This window comes from Lepeophtheirus salmonis, chromosome 3 (genome assembly GCF_016086655.4).
Source record: "Lepeophtheirus salmonis chromosome 3, UVic_Lsal_1.4, whole genome shotgun sequence".
NCBI lineage: Eukaryota > Metazoa > Arthropoda > Copepoda > Siphonostomatoida > Caligidae > Lepeophtheirus > Lepeophtheirus salmonis.
In genome coordinates this window covers 114962-142880 of record NC_052133.2, presented here as the reverse complement: position 1 = coordinate 142880, position 27919 = coordinate 114962, and positions in this window count along the sequence as shown.

Sequence of the window (27919 nt, the reverse complement as noted above, 5' to 3'; positions counted from 1 at the left end):
TGTTTATCAATTATCATAATTTAATTTTTTGTGAATAGCTGTGGGTTTTTGAATTTTTTTTCAAAAAAAATAATTTTTTCTAAATAGCTATTGGTTTTTTGAATTTTTTTTCAAAAAAAAATAAGTTTTTCTATATAGCTATTGGTTTTTTGAAAAATATATTTTACTGTGAATAGCTTTGTATTTTTGAGCATTTTTGATTTTTAGATTTTGGATTAGAGGCAAACCTGATTATATAAAAAACAATAAAAAAAAGACACTTCAGAAATTAGATATAGAAACAGAAAAAATAAGAAAATCATGTAACAGCGTAATAGTTCATAATAGTATGATTGGTTGCATGTTGTTTATATAATTCAAACTCGGTAATAGCTACCTTAACTATTTTAGCAGAAGGGTAAACATTGTTATATCGTGCCATTGGAGTCGAATACATACTTTAGAGGCCACACGAAGTGTTTGGCTAGTTCCCTAAAAACTGTAGAGGAGTTCGTGTCAAGTGGGATTCCTTCTAATCACCTCACCTATCCTGTTCCTGACGGCTGCCATGTTTTTATTCAATAGCTTTTAGTTTCAAATAACGTTTGTAATTGTTTTTGTTTTGTTGCATTCTGCACAAATAGAACGTGAGTCTTTAACGCTAGAAATGCAGGAGTTTTGAACTACCTAAAAGCTCAGCTGACGACAATTGACGTAAATCGATTTATAGATCATTATAACAAAAGGATCTAAGAATTTGGCTATATGAAATAGAGTCAAATGCTTTGCAAAAGTCTATTGCTACTATTGCTCCAAAATTATTCCTACTTTCTACTGTGTCAATTGCAGCTTGAATATTGTGTAAAACATCCAAAATTTTCCTATTCTTTAAAAATCCTTTTTGTTCAATCCCAATTTTTTGTTTAGAATTGGTTGCATCTGTTTAGCTAATACTCCAGAGATAATCCTATATGATTAATTGAGAACAGTAATTACTCCCCAATGGCTTTAATTTAATTTGTCCCAACTTCTTTTTTTCGGAATCAATGCAATTCTTCCGGTTGTCTGTTATTTGGGTAGTCATACAAACTTTTCCATAGAATATCCAATTTTTAAAAGATACGGAACGATTTAATCTCTAAAATTTTAATAGACTGTATCCTAGACTCTACAAGGACAACAGGTTTCATTATCCTTATAATACTTTCCTATAAAGTTAGATATATGATATCCTTGGAGAAGATTCACTTGAACAGAGGAAATTACTTCTCTTTTCGGAAAGCGGCCTCTTTTTGTGGGAACAATGTTTTGGAAATGGGAATGAAAGTAGTCTGACACATCTACCAGTTTAGTTATAACTTTTCCTTAGTGAATAATATTTTTTAACACTGGGGGCAGAAAATCTGTCTTTCTTAAAAAATTTCTTAACCTTCTGCACGCAAATTCTTCTAACTCAACTTTTTCTTTCATTTCGGCCTCAGCAATTTCCGCAGTTCTAAAAAAATTCAGAGAATCTGCAAAGTACGTGTGTTCTAAAATTGATCAATTATTGAGAACATTATCCACTTGACTGGGACATGACATTGTTTCCTTCTTATTTTCCAAAAAAACAAAACAAAAAAAAACCCGTGAAGTTTTTATGAGCCTTTCTGTCGCTTGATTGGATGAAAAAGAATCATTAAAATCTCCTAACAATTCCTTTTTTTAATTTCGTATTGTATTTATTGTCTTCTATTAAGCATTTTGGTATCCTTAATTGAGAAATTTTTATAAGGTCTGTGTAATTCCAAGCAAATCAACTTATGATCAGAGGAAAGTTCAGGCTTATAAAATGTTTTTGTTTTTTTTACCATATAAGTCAAGGTCTCCAACAACTCCTCATTTACATCTAAAATGTGGGGGTGTTTTGGAGTGCCGCTGGGACCTAAAAGGGAATGAAATGCACCGCCACAACTTACATTTACCCCCCTCCGTAGGACCCCGAAATTGGAGACTGTTTTGGGCTTAATCTCGTTTTGGGAACCGGCGGTATCCGAAAGCATCCCCAACTTTCTTAATGCTCATTGAAGTTTTGGGGGCGGTGTTTGAAAGTAACTTTTTTGACAGTGGTGTTGTGTCTTGACGAGGTTGAGGAGACACAAACTGTTTAAACCAAGGAATCCAGGATGACCGAGAGAAATGAGGAGAGGAAAGACGTGGAGGAATAAAACAAAGGTTGTCTAATAGGAACAATTATATTCTTATTATTACAATAACCTACTCTGATACATACATAAAATACACGACTCTTTATCTTAAAACGAGGTAAAAGACTGTACTTTACACATATATATACATACAAAAAGATAAGAGAAGAGAACAAGGGGGAAGGAAACACGAATACATTACAGTTTCATACCTTTTTGGCACCCAGCGATACATGAAAACATCCCAATTTTTTGGGCAACTTGGACCGAAATTTTAAAATAGTTCCTGGAATACAAGCAAATATTATTAAAATTATCACTCAACAAATCAAATCCAACGAAACTCCAAATGGAAACTTAGTTGTCTTGTGCTTTGATAAAATGAAGCTCCCGACCAATACCAAAAAAGGACTTTGGTTATGCCTATGGAGTAAATTAGTATATACAAAAGGATATTCTCCAAAGCATGATGAATGTGATTGGAACAATGAAACAAATTAAGAGGAATAAAAATGGTGAAGGAGTGGTGCCTAAGTCATCTGCTTTGAAGCCCTACCAAAAGGGCATAATTATTTTTTCAAAATCTTTGATATTATTGTATCAATACATAAATAATGAAATTGGCCTTCCATATATATTAACATCTCGTTTAAATCAAAATTGCCTTCAAAACTTTTTTTTTCAAGAATAAGATACATCAAACGAACCCACTCTCATCCTAATGCGGTCGAGACCATAGATCGATTTCGGAAACTAGTAATAAGTGGCTCAGAAAAAATGGTTGTTGAGAATGCTCCTGTCAGATTTGAAGGAGACCAATATTTTGTTTCTATGTTTCAACAAAATAAGAAAAACTACTCATTTTATAAGTTAAAAAAAGAGACGGAAATTATATATATTTGAGGCTCATTATTTAATTTTAAACAATGAACTTTCGAAATGTGAGTTCCAGTTAGCTAAGTCTAAAAACCTTGTTAATCAATTCCCCTGAAATTGGATGGCCAACATTTTTTTCGAAGTAAATTTTTCTTTAACAGAACCGTAATATTATTGGGAACGAAGTTTTCTCCTTGTGTCAAATCATCAAAGAGTCATTATGAAAACTGGTGGACTGTAGATTAATCAGTTCTATTTCAATAAAGTATTCGTTTTAAGATACTTAAGTTTAATTTAATCATTACAAAACAAAACATATTATGATTTTTAAAAAAATTAATTATCCCTAGTATATGTAATTATGTTGCACTTTATCACAATTACCTATTCTTCAATAATATTTTGTGGAATACAATAATACAGAATATTTGAATAACACAGTGCCATGTATTGACATTAAAGAACCCTCAACTCGGAGTATCACATCTATTAAATACCTCTTTGCTCACAAGTACAGAAGTTCCTTCAGATCTTCTATAGAATTATCGTATACTTTTATCAGAGCTAAGGAGCTGCATAAAAAGACATATTCATCGACTGAAAGAGCCAGAGAGGAATCTCTCCTATCCAATTCAATGAAACTCTTGAGTATATTCCCTCTGAAGTTTGCTCTGTTTCGTCAAATACTCTAACAAAACTAGTTCATTGATAAATTTAAACTTTTTTTCTTGTTGTAAACTCAATAAGAACATAAAAATGAGACAATCTTAAATTTAATATTATTACAAGTATGATTGACGTTTAAAAATCAAATAACTGAAATAAAAAACAAGACCTTTCACGAACAAAATTTAAAGTTGACAAAAATAATAAAATAGTATTAAAAGTACACTTTCGATTATTTCATAGTAGCTGTATTTTAGTGCAGGTGGGAGTCGACAAAGCCAACTTGATAAGCCATCTCAAGAGATCTTCTAATTCGGATTCCGAATTACACGAGAAGGAGAATTTATCGTAGAAAAACTACTAGATCTCATAAGGTAGTAGAGTGGACTTCTTTCTTGGGAATGAGATACCAATATTGAAACAATGAAACGATCCATTCACGATGATGTAGATAATTATAATATTCCAAAATGGGATCACTTAAAAAAAAAATAATAAAAACTTTAATTTTTCCATGAGTAATCTTTTTTTTTTGTATATAAATAATACAACTTATGGAAAGTACTATTATCTTTATATAACACCTTTAAGCACAAAAGGATATATTAAAAGTCATATTGGTGGGAGTCAGTGCCGTATGTCTGGAAGATTTTTCGGTCCGCTTTACAAGGGTGAACGATTGATTTTCAGTGGTGAACGTGGAATATTTAAACAGGGAAAATGCTACAGCATAGATTAAATCTTGCAAGAATATCGTCCAATGGACTGTCTGACCATTATTTTCTTCAGGCAAACATTGGGAAAAATAAAATGAAAAGGAAAAACTCTAGACGGAAAGTCAATGCCGACCTATTCATAAAGGAAGGAGTATAATGGAGTATAAAAATGCACGGTGCAAGAATGAGAGAAAATTCTTGAACTATACAATTAAGTCAAACAATTTAAACCTCCTTAAATATTTTTAAAATAATAACGGATGAAGATAATGAACGAGATTATAATATATCATGAAACGGTTACATCGACAGAAAATAAATTATGTTCACAAGTCTTGATGTTCTTAACTCACATGTATACGTGGTGATGTGTTTGAAAAAAAATGAAGAAAAAAATGCATGTGTTCTTTATCATGATTAGAAGAAGAAGTTTTTCCTCTCTTTCCTTGACGCAAAGGTGTCAATCAAACTGTCCATGTCTTCATGGAGCACCTTGTCCATGTTCAAGAGGGTGAGGGAGGAGAGCCTCTCTTTGTCCATGGTGGTCCTCATGTGGTTCTTGAGCCTTCTGAGACAGGAGAATGACCGCTCCGCCACACAGTTGCTGATGGGCATTGAGGCCAGGATAACGATCACCTTGTATAGCTATGGCATCAGGCGGAACACTCCCGAGCTTATTAACTCCGCAGCAATTTGTGACGAAACCATGTCTTCTGTGTCAATATCTGCCTAGAGAAATATAAATTTTAAACATATAATGCAAAATGAAACATTATAATATTAACCTTGAATTGCTGGAAGATTGCATGGTCTGACTGGAGCTGCTCGAGTTCAAGTCTGTAGGGCTTGGCGACACGCTCAATGACCCAGGTCTCCACTTCACTGTCATTGACGATGGCAATGAGATCCATTGTGATGTTTGTATCGTCGGTGGCAAATCTGATCTCAAGCTCTAATACAATCTTATTGATTGCAACATCGTAATGTGTTTCACGGAAGTAGGATTCAGTTGTTCCTTTCCACTTTATTATCCTTGGAATCTTCGCCTCCTTGAATTCCAAATCAATTGTGTCCTCCTGGTCAAATACTGATTTCATCTCAGACGACTTCAACTCAGCAAGTTTCCAGTTTGATTAAAAGATTTTCTCCTTCTTAAGATCTTCAAGAGTCCTAATCACTAGGTTGACGTGTTTCCGAGCCTTTGTTAGGTCAACCTTTCTGCCTTGAAGTTCATCTGACAAGCTAGATGTGTGTCTGAGGAGTGTCTTCAACAGTTCAATGCCGAAAAAAAATTCGGGACTAAAGATGCTGTTGAGTAGAGAAGTTGCTGTTCAACTCGACAACATATCTTTATCTTTTCTCATTATTATGAGGGTCTTCATGATTCTGACTATCCCTAGAGATACAGCGTGTACAGCATCGTAGCGGAGACTCCAGCGGGTAGCAGACTGGTTCTTCAGGGTCATCACCTTGGCATGCTCCTCATGTTTACTTGTTATCTTCACCGACTTGTAGATTGGTGACCCTTCAATGAAGTTGTATAAAATTTGTACTGTCCTCATTGTATTTCTCAACAGGGTTATATCTGAGAGAAGATCCTTGACTACAAGATTGAGAACATGGGCGTAGCAGTGGATGTAGACATACAGTGGGGCTTCTTCGTTCCACCTGGCGGCAAGACCCTTCTTGATGCCGGATATGTTGGAGGCACAGACGCGGCAAGGGAGACAGTGTGGGCGCGGTTAAGGCCGAGATCCTTGACAACCTCGTGAAGCTTCTCAAACAAATATTTGCCGTCAGTGTGGGTAACTTTTACAAACTTGAGGAAGCTCTCTTTCTTGATGCCTTCACTCGTCAGATATCCCAGTGACAGACTGAACTGCTCCGTGTATGACATATCTGATGTCTCATCAACAATCACAGAGAACCAGTAGTCATCATCGCTGGTACAAGTCTTGACATCTTCACTTATATTTTCCGTCACTTTGGATGCCATAATCTCTATCAGCTCATTTTGGATGTCAGGTGAAGTCCATTTGACAAAACCTGCCCAGCTAAACCAAATTTTTTGACTTCGGCCTCCAGTTTATCTTTGAGAATATGATTGTCGTGTGAACGCAGGGACAAAAGCTCCAAGAAGTTTCCTCATTAGATTCCATCAACTTTTCAAATTGTTTCGGAATCGCCCCTAAAAGCCAATCCTTGCTTTGCGAGGAACCCAACAGTTTGGAAAAGATACCTCAAATAAGCTCGCCACTTCACGACTTCCTCAGCATGTTGAGACTGAACATGGCCTAGAACTGAGGTATTCTTTCTCTTTGATGTGATGAAATTGATCCACTTTTCCATCGACAGTTTGTGTTTTTTGTTGTTAGAATGAACTTTCAACGAGGAACTGTTTTTCCATGTTTTGAACTCAAATTTCCCAAGGTTGGTAATGGAAAATTTGGAACAAGCGAAACACTTGGCTGACTTTTCAACCTCGTCATATTCTAGCAACGGGAACTTACGGAACCAATCATATTGAAAGTCTCTGGAGTATTTGTCATCTATCTGAGGACTGTATGTTTGTAACTTGGGCTGTAGAGGATGATCTCTCTCGACTTTAGGCACAGTTTCCCACTCAGTCTCCACTCTGGTTCTGGCCTGAATGTCCTTCCGCTTTGGCTCCCGCCCGGTAAGTATCGGGTCACCCAGCTGGCTCGTGAATTTTCACTTGATACTTGCAGCTGGGGCCTCTCTGGGCCTCCGTCCACAAACTCCATCTCCCCAGGCTTGCTCTTCTCACCTCCCTGGACATTGTTGCTAGTCTCAAAGTCCTCTGCAGAGGGAATATTGTTGTTGTTGACTAGAGAGAGCTGCTCGGGAGAGAAGATTGTTCCGATATCGAGATTAGGAAGTCTTATTCCATGAGAAATCCGTCCGCTGGGGTAATTTGATGAGTCGGCATTATTTTCTGTGTCTGCAGTAACTTTCTCTTCAGCAGAAACGGACTTTTCAGATCTTGGTTCAGGCAGTAAGGCCTCAACTGGAGCAGGGTCATTGGGACAGGAAAAAGGCAGTGACTAAGGATGAGGATGTAGCAGAGGAAGTTTTCTTAACAGCAAAGTTCAATGTTTTCTGCTTCTTATGATCAATTTTCACTTGATACTTGCAGCTGGGGTCATTCTTATGGAGTTTAACTTTGTGATCATTAAAGTTGTCCTTCTGTATTTCCTTCTGACAGATAGAACAAATCTCTAAAAAACTCTCTGTTAAAATGCGTTTTCCGTTCCCGTGATACATTTCTGATAATTAATAAATTACTGCAACAATCCACTCTAAAAAGTACATAACGATTATTTATGTCCCTTTTAAGCAGTAATAATTCAATTTATCTTGTATTCACTTAAACAAATTTTCACGCTCTTAAATATTTCAAGAGTACTCCATACGAAAAATGTTGTGTGCATCTTTTTTTTGGCTGTAAAGTACTTCACATTTGCAACCAGTAACGTTAAACGTAATATCTAACTCAAATATCCACTCAATGTGAAGTACTTTAAATCCATACGAAAAATGTTGTGTGCGTCTTTGTTTTTTATTTTTGGCTGTAAAGTACTCTTGAAATAATTGCAGTAATTTATTAATTATCAGAAATGTATCACGGGAAGCGGAAAACGCGTTTTATATTCAAAGGTTCAATCATTTATATTTATAAAATGACAGGCAATATTTGAAAGAGATATTACGGTAAATTACAGGATTTGAATTCAAATTTCTGTGATGAATTGAGATACCCGAGAGTGTTAACTGTAGTTTAAAACCTCCGTTTTATCTATCTGACTTAATTTGGCCCCAATATTGTCTTAGAGATATAATTTATTAATTTACTAATTCTATAAATGTGCCGGTGAATTTGGGCTACTTTAAGTACAATTTGTGGTGCCTCCAAAGGATTAATCAGAATCACTTTTCCATTTAAATGGACTATTATTTGTTGGAAAATGTATTCCATGTTCAATTTTGAGAAAAATTATCTAGCTTCCTTTTGGGTGGACGTGCTACAAATATGTAATTTTATTATAATGACTCAGTACTATTATGAGTTGGTCATAAGTTACATATATATAATAGATTTTAATAATTAATTATGACTTAAATCATCTATATTTACATACCTATATGATTGGTGGACGGTTGAGTAAGGTTGGTTTTTTTTGGTCTGCTGAAGCAGATAAAGCGCAATACTGACGTACGGCCCTGGTGGGAATTGTATCGATTATTATATTCCTCAATTCTACTTTGTGTCTAACAACGCCTGGAGTTTTACGCTCCATATTCCCCGACCAACTCACACACTTGAATCTTCCCTCTTAAAGAAAGGAATAATATTGATAACAGCTTTGGAAAATTATGTGGCAATTACAAAAAGTCAAGCACTCGTCTAAAGTAATATTTTTTCAAACTCTAATTCTCCATGTGTATTTATTTTGCTAATTTTCTTTAAAAAACAATGTAATTAACTTTTTTGAGATTAGAGTCATTACAAACCACAATAAAGTGATGAATCGTATGGATTAATAGTAATAAACTACTACTTTACACCATTTATAAAGCTTAGTTATTCAAAAACAAATTCTACATATATTATAAAATTGGCATAAAATAGACTTATGTAAGTATGCACTTAATACAAGAAAAATTAAAAGTAATATACATTTACACATTTTTGTTTCAATAATTATAAATTATACATAACATGCTTAAATTGATAAAATACTTAATATTTTATGAGGTTCTGTACAAATGTATGTATGGAAGGTATTTGATTACTATTATTAAGTATAATGTAACTTGTTACATACCTCTTAAAGGTTATTCAGCATTCTTATAGGAAAACAAAACAAAAATAATACAATAAAAAATCATTTTATACACTTTAGACTTGAAAACCCAATGATTCGAATGGTTTTTTTTTAACGAAATTCCACATTAGATTAATTTCTTAAAGATTTATGGTGTCGAATTAAATTGCAAATATTTATAATAAAGGTCTTCCCCATCATTTCTCGATTGAATCACGGGAAAAGATAGATAGAGGAGAACAGATCAGTTTCACCCCCCTCTAATGGCAACTATAGACATTTTAGTACCACAATTAATCCATCTGGTATAGGAAATATCTTGAAGTCAACATATATATTAAATTTATATTTATTTCTCTGAAGGCAACCGGGTATCGAAATCATGTATGCTGATTTCAGGGGAATAACTTCCTCCGAGTCCATTGTCCTCCGAGTAGTGGCCAACTTTTTTAGAGACTTTATATCTTAGAACTATTTATATTGAAGAAAAAAAATCGGCCTCCAAACACAGACAATTACTTTTCAAGCATGAATACGTGTATCTTAATTTATTTTCAATGTAGTCAAGAAACTCGCAAATGTCGTCATCATTAAAAGAGTATTATACGGAAATCCATAGTAATATAATATTTTCAGTTAATGAAGTACAGTTTTAAGGTCATTTGAATGATCAAAGGTCAAAAATAAGGTCAACTTCTTGAGTATTTTTATTTTAGCGTGTGTACTAGGGTTTACCATTTTTGAGGGTGACCTTTTAATTCAATCTTCAGTTGTATTTTGATGAAATAGTCATATTTCTAAAGTTTCAGTCTTCAATGGTTTTTTTTTTCTCTGACGCCATCCATTAGAAAGTGAATTTTTGTAACGACACGCTCTTTTTGATAAGGGATTCATGTGTTTCAATTTTAAAGGTAATGTTGCTGAATATCAGAAGTTTCAATTTTAAAGTCATGTTACTAAATTTTAAAAGTTTCAGATCCTTTCCTCAAATGATACATAAGAATATAATCAATATTTTTCATTTTGAAGAAAAACAAATTGTAGCCAATTAATTATTTCAGATACTCCAAAAATTAGAAACACTATGTTTCAAATGGAATTGAGTAAATACCACCCTAAATTTCATTACAAGTGGCTAAAGTAATATAAATTACTGTTATGCGGAGTGTCAAAATCAAATGTAGACATAGTTGGACAACGGATAATAAAATAAATTGCTTATGATGTAAAAAAATAAAAAATAAATTTTGAAAAAAAAAAAAAATTTAAATAATAATATCGTTAATAACTTTCAAACTTTTGTGCAAATACTGTTAAAAACTATTTTATTAAATAAAATCAATGGAAAATTGATTGAGCCAGTTACATTCTAATCCGATTGCTTTCTCAACCAACCAGGGAATGGCTGTTGTTTTTTAAAATTGTATTAGTAACTATTAAAAAGTTATACAGATTGATTCTCTTCTGAAGGTTAAATTTTCCACCTAAAAATATTGCTGAATTAATATATTTATCCAGAAAAGTCGAGTTCGAAAAAGAGGCATTGTTTCTGTTTCATCCAATCCCAAGAATTTCAATTGCACCCGTAACATAAAAATCGGCAATTTGAAAATCAATATCAGGATTCCATTCACCAATAGGAAGAATCGTGTTTTTTTTTTGTGGATTTTTAAAGTGGATCTCAATTAATATTTTTTTAAGTAGTCCATTACAATCTCAATCTGTTTAGTTAATTGTGTTTCAGAATTTGCCTCTAACATTAATGTGACGTCATGAGAATACATATCAATGGTAGATTGTACATTTTTGAATTGTTAGAAATATTTTTTACCTGGAGGAAGCCTTTTTGATTCCTTCCTATTTTGGAATTTAATATTGTTTCAATATCAGTCACGAAATCATCAGAAATCATTCTTTAGTTCCCATTGAGCAATGTAATCCGTCTCCTATTATTACCGTCCGTTTCCTCACCTTTCTTAGGGATAAGAAAAATCTGGCCTTTGTTAACTGATGTTGGAAGTTTCCCACTGATTTTCATGGACTTTCCCAGTTGGACTATGTAGGGAACTACATCATCCATGTATTGGTTAAAAATCCTTCCACCCATACTATTGGGCCCAGAAGCTTTATTACCATTAAATGTTTTTTTATGTATCTGGAAATACGATCTTCTGTAAAAATAGTACAGATTCCCGATTTAAATCGAGAAAATTAGCTATACCACCACCAATAAGCCCTTGGAAGCGTATATGGAAGAGTTTTAAAATTTCTTGTGGGTCAGTGATTGTTAGGCCACGTTCAATAACTTTCTTGATTACAGTCGTCGATCGATCTTTTATATATCATTATCTCATCATCATTCAAAGTATGTAGTAAGGTGGATGACCTAACTTTGTAAAAAATAAATTGGCTATCTTTCTGTGATTAAAATTATAAATAAAACGTGTTTGTAGTATTTTGCTATGATCCTCCACTCCACTCATCTGGGTATTCTACACTTTTTCTTATCCCACTATGCTGAATATTGATGTCGATCATTTTATGACCCTATTTAAGATCAGGGCGATAGCGTGCCTTTATTATCTTATTGATTATAGAATATGAAGCAAGCACCAAATTGATCCGTGATGATTTTTCCTCACTTCTCTGGGGCGTAGTGTGTTCTGAGCTAAGAATTCTGATGACATTAGATCACCAATATCCAAGGGAGTATAAATATCGTTTGTGCTTGTTTTGATATGCTATTATAAATATTTAAAAATAAAATCCCCCACTTTATGGTGGGATGAATATTTTATGTCATTCACTTGAGCTTGATAAGTTAGGTTAATTGAGTTTATCGAATGACTTTGAGACTAAAGGACATAACCCAACAACCTCTTCAATCTCCTGTGAAGAAATAATGGAAATTTGTCAGAATATAAAAGTGACAGACAAGTGGTATTTTCTGATCTCTAGAAATCGGCATTTTGTAAAAATCATATATACATGATAGACATTCAAAAGGCATTGAGGTCTTAATATATAAAGATAAAACCTAACCTTTTTGCATTGAAAGACCCGAATTTGTAGACGATTTTTTAGAAACCGAACCAAACCTTGTCCTTTAAAGTAGGATAAGATCTGGATTTAGCAAAGGTTTTTTCGGGTTACAATAATATAATAGAACTCTCGTTTTTTACAGAAGACTTTACCACTTCGCCCTCTATCTGAACACACAATAACTTATCAATTATCTTAACTATGTTTCTTAAGGAGGAGTCAAAGGCATCAGTATATCATGCAGTAAGTTCTGAAGGAACGTTGCTATTTTTCTCAATTTTCGTATCTTCTTGATTTGCTCGTCCATTAAGGTCCACATCAATATCTTTAGTAATTTTTTCGTCTCCAGTCTTGTCAAGGACTTCATCAGAAGTTTCAACAGCCGATTTGACTACATTACTATCATTAGAAATTAAATGAGCAATAGTTTGTCCTAGTATGTTGGCATATTCCTGAATATTCAATCAGGGAGCTGTTTCATTCATCTTTTTAAAGGTGTTGATAATTGTGATCATGACCCATTTTTTCTTTTAAATAATAAGTTTGCAAATTTCTTTTAATCTTAATTTTACAACGACAAAGTTTCCTTCAATATTTTTAGCTCTATCACTTTGGATTCGCTTCGTTTATTTCATGTCCTTTAAAAACCCAACACAATAACCATATCGTATACATCAACATGTTGTAGTCCTTCAACACGAAAATACTTATCTTCAGTATCTTCAATCATGATGACAAAGATATACCATTTAAGCTTTTTATCCCTGTCAAGAGTTTTCCCTTTATAGATCTTCCAATCCCTTCTTTTTTTTTACTACTCTCGAGTAAAGTATGAAAGACGTTCCTTAATCCCTCCATTTCAAACGGGTAAGGAGGTATATCAGGTGGGTGCTCAGACATAATTACTACAATAAAGTGAAAATCAATAGAATGAACCTCTTCTCTCACCTTTTAGATAAGTTATGATTAGATGCAATATATCAATCAAAGCTATTTAGACAAAAATTATAACTGAACGATGTCCTCAAGATCCTGAAAAAGACAGAATGAGCCCTTAGAAATACACTGACACCGAACAATTAATGAAAAAATCACTAAAAACCACTTGAATAAAAATATAACACACAACTATAAAGCGTAGATGACTGCCCGCGGCAGGAACATAATCCTTCTTTGACAGATACATATTTCCAACTTTTTTTTTTACATAATATATATACGAGTATAAGTTGGTTTTTTTAATAAATTTTTTCTTATTTCGATTACGGCTATCTCAAAAAAGTTATGAGTTTGTAAGAAAATCACCTATGCAAAATTATCTCTCGAATGATGTCATCCTGAGGTAGCGCATCTAATTAAAAGTTTGAAAAGAGACAAAAATAATTCATTTTGTCAATCAGATTATAATACAGCTTTAATCATTATTTAGCATCATTGTGTTATGATAAACTTTATTCTAATATATATAAAAATATTAATAAAGCTTATTTATAAGGCTACCTTATGGTGCAAAAGGAGAAAATAACGTAAAAAAATGTAGATCTTTCCTCGCTGAAAATGTAAAAAAAAAAAAATCAAATTTTCCTTACTTTTTTTTTTTTTTTTCCGTAAGAGATTTTAAACAAATTGTTAAAACTTATCATAAAAACATGTCATACAAACTATTATATTTTCTTGCTGAAGGCCATATCTCGAATGCCATTTTGACAATTATTTATGAAAAAAAAATTATTTTTGGATGATTTTAGACCCTATTTGGTGTAAAATTATGTAATTGTAAGTCCCATTCATGTCTTTCTAATTTTAAAAGAAAAAATCAGTAAAATGTCTGTTCGAGAAAAATATTTTAATTTAAAAAAATATATATGCATATAAATTTTGTCTTTTTTTCAGATTAAAAATGAGAATCTTTTTCTTAAAGAACTCAATGATAAGAGTCAACACTCAACCGAAAGAAAACATTTTTTTTCTTTAATGCCCCATTGCCTTAAAATTTTCAACTGCTTTCAATTGAAAGATCTTTTTAACTTTATTGAGATTTTATTATAATTACCTAATCATTTCAATGTTTATTTCATAACGGTAATGATTAATCAGCTGCTTACTTATGTATTAAGTATGAGCGCATAATCTAAAACTGATCTCTGTTTTTCTCTCAGTAATCTGAATTCTAAAATATCTGGGATTATACTAATTCTGGACTAGTATCGGCAATAGTGTTATTTTATCATAGCTTATATTATAGAAAAATATTCAATCCCTAATTTAAAAAAAAGATCTATTCAAGAAATATGCATCTCCAAGGATTTTTATTACATTTTGAATTGATCCCAACTATTTTATGGTGGTGTACTAGCAAATAGTAAATGCTTTTATCCCATTTTATCCTACGTCATACCTTGTCAAAGGTAGATCGAGGTAATTGAAGTAAGATACTTCTAACTTGACCATCCACCCAAGAGATGTTCGAATTCAGATTCCGAATTCCACGATGGACGACAAGAGGATAATTCATCTATGAAAAACTGCCAGACTTCATAAGTGAGTAGAGTTGACTCCTTCTTTGGGTATGAGATACCAGAATTGAAACCATAAAGCGATTCATACATGATGAATAGATAATTTTAATATTTCAAAATAGGATCACTTAAGGAATATAAAATAAATAAAAAATCCTTGAAGATGGATATTTTTTAAATAAATCCTTTTTTAAATTGTACATTGAATATTTTATAATAATATAAGCTATGATATTCCTCATCACTATGTATTATGAGTAAGATATAAGGGTCTAAAGAAGAGTCTAAAATACACTTTTACATCAGTTTTTGTAATCCCACTTTTAATTTGAGATTGTTTTAAGGGCAAAAATTACTCTGAACGATAATAGTCCCGAATTTTTAAATCCCAAGATATTTCAGAATGTAAATGACTGGGAGAAAAACTGAGATCTGTTATAGATTTTGCGCTCATAGATAAACTCGATTATTGGCTTCAATTCATTTCTAGAAATCCCCCCCTAGTTGTTTCCCTGTGTTATATGTCCCACCCTTATAGGTATAACAAAAACAGAAAATCAACACACTCGGTCACCCTGCCAATTTAAAAAATATTAAGTATATTTATACATTAGCTTTGCTTTGTCACAATTAGTTAGAGTGTTGTTTACTTATTTTAGTTTCTATGAAAATAATAAAAAATGACGTCATCTTACTAAAAAATAATATAACTTCCTAACCTTAATATTATTTCTTATAAAATATAAATTAAGTATATTTCATGCAGCAAAATAGTATACTAATATTCCATTTAGTTTAACTCCAATTAAAGTAGTTCTTATTCTCATAAGTATTGGATCCTTAATGATCGAAATATTTGGATGATAACGTCACTGGTCAGTGGTGGTTAGCACAATTTTCACAGGGGAGACTATTTGTCAATCTTATTATATAAATTATACCATAATTATAATGTATATTTTTTTTGTTGGCTACTTGGGCATTCAGTTTTATCCTTCAAATTTCTAATACAGATTACATTGATATAATAATTTAGCAAATAAAATATATAATTAAAAAAAAAACCACGCGCACATTCTAATCACCATTGGTAATCATGGACTATAATGCAAGTTCAACTTTCAATCATCAAATACCCGTCCCATTCAAGGTCCTAAAATACAATCTTAATATAAGTAAAATTCCAACAAAGTTACCGTTTCTTGTAGTGCACAATTGTTATCTTATCTACTGTGCCTTTGTAATTATTGCGTCGATTTTTCCATCGTTTGCTATTGATACAAAATCATTTTTCGAAAGTTGGAGGACAAATCCCTCTTCAATGATGATTTGTACGCCCCTATAGATTTCCGTTAATCTACTGCATTCCCCCAGTATGTGGTCGGGTGTTTCTCTTGTTAAACCGCAGAAAAAACAATCTGCTCGCCTGTCTTTGTTGTATTTCCCGACCGTTTCAAGAGTAACCAAAATTACTCTTTACTTAAACCCTTTCACAGGAGCGGTTAGATACTTATTTTTATTGGCTATTGCCTTTTCTGCGCTCAAACATACCTGATTAATCGGAGAAATGAGTTTGGAAGTTTTCTTCGATTTATTTTTATAAATCATACTGATTTTTTCTTTTAGAACTTGTGTATATTCGCTTATGTGCAGTATTTTTTCGATGTAATTCAGCCTTAGAATGTCCAAATGTAAAACATCTTTGGCATTGTAGTCTAACTCTAGGAAATTGGAGATTAACAAGACTTTCATCTGCATGCATTATTTGGATATATTCAAGATTCTACCACCTCAAAAATATAATTTGAGGGTCTCCATTTTATTTTGTAATTGTTGAAGCATTCCTCCGCTTCTGAGACTCCAGGGCTTTGTTCTGGGAAGCAGTTAACAAATTTACTTACAATTTCTTTCAGTCAGCTTTCGTCGACTCTTTTAAAAGTATTCACTGCAGTAATCCTGAAATTTTTTCATTTTATCTAATTTAAAATTATCAATGTTTTTAATTTTGACAATTTTACCCTTAGGTCCAGTTATATCTGTTTTGTAACCTTTTTTTTAAATCTCTCCATCATTGGACCAATGCCCATGGGGACCTTGGTGTAAAAAGAAGAGTATCCAAAGCCTATTGGGCGCTTGTGCCAGCGATTTCGTCTTCTGTGGAATTTATAGCTGTATTGTAGACGGGTGACTACTTCACACTTACATTGTTGAAACTTACTTTATGACTTTGTTAAGGTTATAATGCAAGTTTCCAACGGAAACTTGCATTAAGGTCAATTTTGTTTAGTGTGTTTTCGACATTTTCCTCTCTCTCAGCAAGGACTCTCACATACGACATGATCTTGCCCTTTTTCCAGGCAATTTATTGGACTCTGGAGGGTGGACATTAGCATGCTTTTCCATTTCAAGGGATATATTTTACATGAATATATATGTATATTATACCTTTTTTGCATAAATTATCCTATTAGTAGGAATAAACACAATCAAGTACAATGATGATAGATCAAAAATTATGTGGGACATCAGCTCCAAAAGGTAAAGATCCCAAGAGTAGGATTCCTTGGAAGATATATTATAATATATATTAATAAATATATATATTGGATGAGAACAGTTTAGCAGTGTTGCCGTTTTATTGGATCAGCTGTAAGTAGTATTTAATGAACTAACGCTAACATCAATGGTTTGTTCTAAAAAAGGATGTTCTCTCCTCAGGGATTAAATAAATAAAGAATAATAACAACAGTTTAGGAAAAATACAATTTACTCTTCAAATTACCAAACCCCAAAATTACCAGATGAACCATTTTATATAATATATAATAGTTTTAGTGCATGGAAAATAATATTAAAAAAAAAAATTTAAATACATGTATATTTATTTTGTCATAGATTTGAAATCAATTTACACCAAAGATAGGCAAGAAGGTTTTTATTAGAGGAAGATGTTATCACCCCCACGACCTATTAAATAATGACAAAAAAAGAAAAGAAAAGAAGAGCACACGCATGAACTGTTTTTCTTTTTTTAATTGCAAAAAAAAAAAATCCTCTTGGTTACTTTCCATCTTTACTGAGCATTTGCACTAGTAATGAATTAAAATATATCGATAACAGCTTTTGAAAAAAGTAAATTATAAGTTTCAAAAAAAAAACACTCTTCAGATTGCCACCTACAAAAAAAAATCCACATAGATTAAGATCGTACATATTTTATAGAGTTCTAACAATATAGTTAACGTAAACTAGTACCAATGTAACTTTTCATTTTAAATAGTACATACATGTGAAAACCCATATCTATGCTTGTCACGATTTAAAGAACACTCTGATATTAAATTTAAGAATAAGTATACTTTTGTACGAATTTAGATATAATACTTGCAACTTCGAGGGGATATCTTAATAACTAACTTTAATACAAAAGGAAAGATGGCAATGAGTTAATTACGTTGATGCATTTTCGTTTGAATATGGAATATATGTCGTACAAGTAAGGATTTAAAAGTTTTGATCCTCCTTCCCGTATAAAATATACACCATCCATGGTTTTATTGGGGTGTTTATCTCCATATTGACTATTAGTATCTGGCTTAATTAATTAGCGAGGTTTCAAAGAATATTTTTTTATGCATTCTTTTTATGTATCTACACCAACAATGAAGATGAAAAACGAAAATTAAAGTATAAAAAGGTATTATTTAAAAATGGTTATATTTTAGTTAAATGTATTTTTTGGAATTCAATGGTGTGTTTTATCTATACTTTTTGTGCCAAAACTACGCAAAATCATCAAAAAAAGCATTTTGGAAAAAGTTTAAGACCAATGAGGCATTGTATCGACATACTTAGATCCCTAAAAGTATATTTTTGAATATGTCTAATGTATCAGCCATTTAAAAAAAGAAAAACCACAAAACAAGGATTCAGAAAGTTTGTTGATGATTTGTGTATTTCGTGTGAGATTATGCTAAGCATATTTGTAGACACAACAAGGTGGCAGCAGTCAATCTGGCATTCATATCTATGTGAAAATCTATCATATTAAGGATGGGTTTATATTCAAAGTGTTTTTAGGGGGGAAGGGCTTCTTATATATTTTTTTAAATAACTAGAAATTGAGAACATGACAGGTTTTCATTAAATGAGTATCTATAATAAGATTAATATAGTCATATTATATATATATATATATGTAGTGTTAGTATTTAAAATATCTCTAGACTGGGGGTTTCTTTCCCACCTTGAACTTACTCTATATTTTTGCTTTAATCTCCTTGATATTTAAGCACATAATTTGGTGTTTATCATAAGAAGATCAGATAAAAAAGAACGAGCCTATCTGCCCTTGTATGTAGTGTCCTTCACCCCTCGAATCGATCTTATTTTCCTCCCTTAAAATCTTTTTAGATAGAAGTAATGTAGTTTTATATGCATGGAACGTTGTTGTGTGACACCCGCATTGTTTGTGCTAGCCATTTTCGGGCATAAACACCAAGTTTAATTACAATAAAATCTTGTTTTTATTTATTTCAAGCAAAATAGTACAATTGTTTGTCGCAATGGGGCAAACAAATTCATGGACATAAAACTAACTGTTCATCAAAAACATAGCCCTCTTTTGCTTAGTTCCTCTATATATCTGAACATAAAACGTATTTAAAATATGTGATTACATCGTTATACAATCAAATTATTACTAACATGGATATAATAAGGTTTTATTACATTATTGAACAAAACAAAAATGTGTTACAAGAATAACATCGATGAAATTAGTAGAGTTTGATCCTTGGATTCCAAATATGGCCTTATTTTTTTCTCTATTAACCTGGCCTTAACAAAAAAATCATACAATTTTTTGCACTATTTGCTTGGTGTTGAAGATTCGGGATTGAAATATTGTGGTGTCCTTAACTCAAATTGATACCGATATTTGGCGTTTTGAAGTTGTTGTTAGAAAAATAATGTTCAAGCTTTCAGCTATCAAATGAAATATTAAAAGATAAAAAAATAGTTGTATTATTTTTCAACATAAGACTTCACAAATATATATGGATCATTTATTTTTATTTTCAACACCAAATGATATAGAAAGCTTTCCATATAAAAAATAGGTAAAATAACAAAAGAATTGAGGTGTTTTTCTGAAATCTGTGAGGATAATAAAGAAAAAATAAGGCAAAATTTGAAATCAGGAGACTAAATTCTATTAAGTTAAAATATATGTGGTCCTTGTAGTATATTGCCGTTGAACAACAATGTTTCCTATCTTTATAGCCTCTGATCAATCAAAACATTTTTTTTTTCAAATTCAACATTTCAAATATTTTTTTCGTAGATATTACATGGAAAATAATCAAATGTTGTTGTTTATAATTGACATCAAATTATGTTAAATTCAAGTGTTTAGTCTTTTTTATTCCTAAAGCCATTTGATGGAGAAAAAATAGATATTTATTTATAATTTGCTCTTTTTATGTAGTAAAAATATCAAATTTGACCCGCTCCATAGCAGCTCCTTCAATTATGACGTCCATGAAAATGCTTTATATATATATGCCCTTTCAATGAGATCTCACATTACCTCAAAACCCAAATTGGACACCAAATAAGTGAACTGGAGATAATAAATAAATTTAATTTAATAGACAAATTTGAAAAAAATATTGTGAAAATGTCTTTTAAAATTAAAAAAAAAGAGTAAATTCCAGTTACTTGATGATAAAGAAAAACAGTAACGTTTGAATTGAATCAAATATTATATGATTTTGAGATGAAGAAAATGAATTACTGCTTTAAGGAGGATAATCCTTTACGTCTAAAATAATATCAATGCAAGGAAAAATGGTAAAAAATACTGTTTGTCCCTTTCTCATCGCTAAACTGTGTTTTTTCATACAAAAATCCCATTAGTATAAGTACATAAGTCTATTTCTTTCTCTTAGAGCAACTCATGCACATTTTGTTCAAGAGAATAATATCTCTTGAGCACTTTGTATTTTTTTTAAATATATAGAGCTTCTTGTGGGCCTAAACAATCAACCTTTATTAAGAATAAATCCCTGTTTCTCTGAAGGTTAATAAAAATAGTTAACTATTCTTGCGTTCTTGGATATCAAAATGAGAGTAAAAAATAAAAAAACTTTCCCCTTTACCGTCTGTCAATAATTCTTAGTCATACATAGTCTGATATTACATATTATCAGATATTAATATGTTGTTATTCGTATTTAAAAAGTGACAAAAATTGATTAAATATTAAATTTGCAAGGATCATATAATTTTTTTATTTAGTATATTCTTCTTTTTTTGTACCTAATCCATTATAAACAAAATTAATTGTACAATTCTAGCCATATTATATCGGTTTTCAAAATCTACTACTTTTGATTCTTAAATATCCCTGTTTTTCTTTAAATTGAAGTTATATTTGATACTCGTTCAAGGGATTTTTATCATTATTAAAGTCATTTGATAAAGCTTTACCTTTTTTTTTTTTGAAATTTATTCCTTTTATGTCGTAAAAATTTTAATGATCAGCTCCAAAGCTGAATTTTTATGCAATTTGTGATTTCAGGTGAAACGTTCTTTAATGAGTCTAATATAGAAATGGATTTATTGCAGAGACAAAATACAGCTTAAAAATAAGAAAATGATAAACGGTTGGAGGGTTTTCTTTTTTTGTTTATTCTTTAATAGATCATCGTGTTGTTAAAATCTCTCTATTGAAGAAGAATTCTTGCATATCTTTGGGGTAAATTGTTTTCAAAAATGAATAATTCTCATAATTTGAGTATGATTATAATATTTTTCATGTATTAATACTATTTTAAAGGTTTTTATATAGTAATAGTTCATTTTCATACACTATAATCATATATTAAGCTGTTAATGCAAATGAAAGTCTTAATTTAGTAATATCCTTAGTCTTTTTCCCGCCTCATCTACGAATTCTCCAAACATACTATGCCTACAGAGGGATAAAAAAAGGTAGACGTGCAGGAGAGCGTTATATTTTTTTATAGACAGTAAAGATATATATTATTTGATTTTTTGGTCCCTTTGAAGCAAACTATTGATTGAAAACATATTTGATAGACAATCATTTTGCCATAGTACCATTGGGAAATCTGAGTATGTAGGTTGAATATCTACTGTTGTAGTACTTTAAGTAAAATAAATAATAAAAAAACACAAAAGCAACTCGAATGGAAAAAGTACAAATCACTTCTTCGTTATCAATTAACCATCATGATGATTCTACATGATGAACTATTCAATTGGATAATACTCAAGGATTGACGAATAAACATAATAGCTTCTTCCATTCGAGTTGATATTTTGTTTCTTTGCTATTTAATTTTCTAAAAATACTACAAAAGTAAAGATTCGAACTAATTTCGAAACACATACTACATACTGTATTACGTTTCTATAATAATAATTTAAATAATAATCAAATATTTTTCTAAAAAATAACAATAACTAATTTACCTATATGTCTTATACCGGGTGAGGACTTAAAAATGAGAAAATTTTAAATGCCGTTTTCACTTCGGCCTATTTTTATTTTGTAACATTTTTATAGCAAACTTTTGAAGCAAATTTTTTTACACTTTTCAGTCAATATGTTCCCCTCCATTCTGAATATTGGCATCAATACGGGGACGAACAGAGCACAGCTGACCTTGATGAAGTCCGAGGATACATTATTCCACTTTTCTGTGATCACGGCCTTTAAACATTGACATTTGGACTGTCAGTACTAAAACTAGAGTGATGTTGTCCAGAACTGAAATTTATAAGTTTGTAGATTGATGAAATATGTATTATTATCTTCGCAAAAAAATATTCATATTTTCATTATTATACTATATAATACGAACATAATATAGTTTTACATATTTATATAATTTATGTTACTATAGAACAGAATAGGATAAAATAAGGAAATACAACATTAATTATATGACGAGGGATCAATTTTCTATTCTTTAAGGATTGAAAAATTGGATTGGATTAAATTGTGGTTTTTGTTCCTAATTAAGGATCAACAAAGCACTACTTTAGGTCCACAAGATGGCCCATATCTACATAGCTATCGTATGTTAAACCTTCCTTTTTCCTTAGCCCCACTTTCTTAACATTAATTAGTATTTTCCATAAATGAAAATATCTTTTGCACTCAGTATCACAAATGCAATTGCTATTTGCGTAGGCCAAGAAAAAAATTAAATAATGATCAATATATTTGAATAAATATTAATTATTATTATTATTTTGTTAAAACACATATAATTAAATTACTAAGGTTATTGTGTAGATTGATTCATATATATATAAATATAAAATTATGATTGTCCCTAAAAATATGGTCTTTTTATAATTCTAAAAATAATTTTTTTTTTGAATGACCGGCTTAACGCTTGTAAAATAAATTTACAGATTTCATGAACTTAATGAAGGGAATTGTATCATTCACAAAGTCAAATCTCACGTTTAAGGTCAATTAATTCAATCCGACACCATTTGATAACAATTTATGGATTGAATGTATGACTCTTTGCACTTTGATTTAATATTATGTATTTAATTAATTTGAAAACGTGTTTTATGAACGTAGTTTTCCATCATTGGAGTAATATCTAGTATGAAATAAGGACTCCTTCTCAAAGTGAATTGGACTCAAGTCACTTTTTTTATGAATTGTAACTTGGATTTATTTATATTTTTTTAGAGCCTTATACTTGAGACGTAGATAGATAAACCGGAAAATCATGAACATGTTATAATAAAATTCTGATGAAGTAAAGACCTTTGACCAAGGGTCAGAGAATGTTTATTCTAAAAGAACAACTTTGTTTGTTAATTTTATTACAAAAAAAGGATTAAAAAAATGCCTTTTTGGCATACTGTAAATAATTTTCAATTTGTTATTCTTTTTTTTTGATTGACTCACTCGAAGAGTATGATTTGTGACTTATTCGGTAACTTGAGGGTGTTACTATTTGCAATACTAAATTACGAAAAACTTGATTTTTATGGAATCAGGAAAAGATAACTGAAGACAAATTTATAATATGTTTTAGTACTATATTAAGTTGACTCTTTTATTCTATATCTCTTCTTTCACAAGCAACTGATGCCTCGACATGCAGGGGAACTTGCTCTGATGGTGATGGCTGGATCCTTGGCGTACACCGCTGCCATGATAGCATCTCGTAGCGAATCCAAATTTAAATAAAAGATCACGTGGTCTCTTTTCTGTAGGTTCTACATTTTAGGCTTTGAGTCAGGGGAGGAATACAAAACTTATATACTCAGCTGTCGTTTTGATGACATAATGAAACGGCATGATTAAAAATATCAAGGATACAATTGTAATGAAATGCCACTTGACTTTTTGGGTAACACTCTGTACATTAGAGGTGGCTCAATATATCGGAGAGTTGATACTTTTGTCCAAGTATAGGCAGTTTTAGATTACCCTTAAAGTACTAAATAATTTACTTTGCTTACATATTGTACCACCTGTGTCTAAAAAAAAATAATAAAACAAAGGATTTTTGACAATCATATGAGAGTTAAATAAACGACAGTTTAACTTGAATATTTATTCTTCCTTAAAACTTACACTCTTCTTTTAAAAAAGTGTGCTAAAATATATACCAAAAGGCAGGGAGAATAATTTTTAGAACTTTACGGTCTACATCATTTGTATTATATAAATCAGAAGAATTTAATATTAATTTTAATTTCTTAATGTCAGAGGTAATACCGGGCAAACTTACTCTAGTTCATAATAAAGTGAAATAACACATATATATGGGCTAAAATATTAATAGAAGAACTAAGAAATTGCTCTATGATAAAATATGATAACCATTTGTTTGACAAAAGTTTAGATTCCCTAACATTTCTAACCTTCTATTACTTTGCTTATTTTATAATCAGTTTTAAAATATGTAAATATATCTATTAGTTTTTTAATAGGTCTTTTGGGCCATTGTGTTTTATACCGGGCCGTGCAAAATTATTTACCGATGATGTAAGTATACTTTTTAAGAACATAAATGCCTTAAAGGCTGCTGTCAACCAGGCCTGGGCCTCCATGGACACCGATTACATCCAGCAAGTCTGTGGCAGCTTCAGACGTTGCCTGACCAGTGTCACTGAGTCAAATGGTGGCTACATTCATTAAATTTGATCACAAACTATTTTATTATTCTAAAAATGTATGAATAAATTGTTTCTCAAGTCATTCGAAATGTCATTATTGTCCGCAATATGTTCTGAACAAAAATCGGTAAATAATTCTGCACGTCCCGGTATGATAAGTTTTTGTGCTTGTTTGTAAGTAGAATTTATAGTGTTAGACTGATGAAATAATAGTCCGCAGTTTCATGTAATATCAAGATTTACAAACAGAGTCAGAATGTGAGGGCCCAAAAATCATATTTAAAAAAAATTGGTCAAATAAACCAAATTGATTCTGGGAATTCCAGTTGAAAAAACTTGACCACTATAAGCCGCAATACAAGCAATGATGCATAATTTATTTCCTGTCGTTTTGTAAATATGAAATAAACAGAAAATTAACGGAAGGATCCAACTCCGGAGATTTATTGTAAAGATATCTAGGAAGGAATAACTCCGGATTTGATCATCAGCTCTACTCCGAATTCAACGGGGAATCTGTCGAATCAGTGATTTTAATTGTGAGCATTTTGTCCCTGTTAAAAAAGAAACAGAAAATCAAAATGTTAAACTTAACAATTTGAAGAGAATGAAATGGTAAAAGATTTAATGAGAAAAGCTTTATTATCATGACGTTTCACTACCTCAACTATAAGCAGATGTGACGGTGGTAAATGAAAATTAACAAGGACATAGGCCAGAATTACTCCAATTTCAATGCTCAATATACTGTGAGTCCCAAAAGGACTTACAATTACATATAATTCGGCAAAAAATCGTCAGAGTTACACTCTGTCTTCTATGCGCACATGGTTTCATATTTATGAATAATAGCTTGTATGATGTATACAAATAAGTTCACTCCTCAGGAATTAAAGAATTATGGCAACAACTTAGGAAAATAAAATTCCCTTATATTTACCTACTCTAAAAATTCGGCCGTCTAAAAAATAAACCTGGGTTTAATCAGTAATTAGGTATAACTCCTGCGCATACCCTTATAGTACTTCTTCGTCTTTTATGAGTTTACGCATAAGTTAGTAAAGAGTGGCCCACGATTTTTTTTTTTTTGATATTGCTATAAAAAAAAGACAGATGGATATTTTTCAATAACTTTTTTTTCTTTGAAAAGCCTCTACATTCCGATTAATAATGTAATACCACTTTATTCATATAACCGCCGTCGTTGGCCTTACAGTAGCCCATTCTGTCGACCCATTTTTTCAATACATTTTCAATTGTGTGAGCTTCAATACCTGCAATGGCGACTCCAATTTCGTGTTTCAAATCGTCAATCGTCTCTGGATGGTTGGTGTAACATTTATTCTTGACGGCTCCCCACAAAAAATAGTCCAACAGAGTCAAATTGCAGCTACGAGGTGGCCAGTTGACGTTGCTGTTTCGGCCTATGATGCGATTGTCGGAGACAGTGCGGAAAAGATCCACTATAACGTTGGCTGTGTGGCACGTAGCACCATCCTGTTGGAACCAAATGTCGTCGATGTCTTCCTTTTCCATTTGGGGAAACAAAAAAATCTTCCAACATGGTTCGATAGCGCTCCCCACTGACTGCAACGGCAGCTCCTTGCTCGTTTTCTCGTTTTTTCGCTTTCGGGAACAGCAGCAATGTTTTCGATTGAGCGCACTGGACGAACACGAGAACGTGTTGTTTTATCCATTAACGAACCAGTTTCGTCACAAATTTATCCACAAACTGCCTGGAAGGCGCTTTATTTCGACCGACGTAATTTTCATGCAGTTTCGTTTGAAGACTCTCCATTTTGGAAGTAAGTCTTCAGTATTTCCCCATTTTCTTCAAGCGTAAACTTAATCATTTCGTAAACCGGAGACCTTTTACAAAATATTAGACACAATGAGAATGTTACTACAGCTGTCAAACGTCAAAAAAAGTGGTAGTTCAAAATGCAACCGCTAGATGGGCCACCCGTTACGTTAACAGCTTAGATGTTCTATCTTCAACAATAAATTAATAATGAAAAAAGCTTCGGGGAAAAATTATTGTGTAAATATTACCAACAAAAAAAAAAAAAAAAAAAAAAACACTCCCTCCTTCTAATTCATGTTTTATACACTTCTGTATATGAGAATAAAGTAAGTTCACTCTTAACAAATGTACCTTAAGACATTTAACATCAATTTTTATTTCGTAACTACAGCTGTATTACAGGGTGTTCACGATAAATTGGAACTACTTTAAACTTAATCCAGATCCATAATGTGGATATTCCTGGTTAAATCATACTAATATAAAAGATTGTGTAAACAATACACTATAACTTCCACCACAATTGTTTTGACAACAAACAATAGTCATCATGGAACAAGCAAGGAGAGACGCCATCCTCAAATTGGATTGCGCGGGACACAAGCCCTCTGCTATCTACAAGCTTCTTAACTACCTCAAGACCACGGTGCACCGGTAATGACCTGAAGAGCCTTGGAGGAAGAATCATCTTCTTCTCCGACGAGAAGAACTGGACTGTCGACAGAAGCTACAAGGTCCAGAATGACAGGTGGCTTGCCAAGGAGAGAGAAGAGGTCCCTGCGGTCTTCACTGCAAAGTTCCTGTCATCTGCAGCACCGGCGAGGTGATGCCTCCTTTCTTCTTCAATCCCAAGGAAAGAGTTAACGGGATAAGGTACTGCGAAGTCATGGAGGAGTTCGTCATCCCCTGGATGAAGGATACGGGCGCTGGGAGGGAGTTCATATTGCAACAAGACTCAGCGCCCGCACACATCGCCATGAGGACCACTAACCTCTTCAACTCCCACGACACCACACTCTGGGATCGCAACACCTGGCCCTTCAACTCACCCAACCTCAATCCGTGTGATTACTACTGGTAGGGGAAGTTGGAGAGGGAG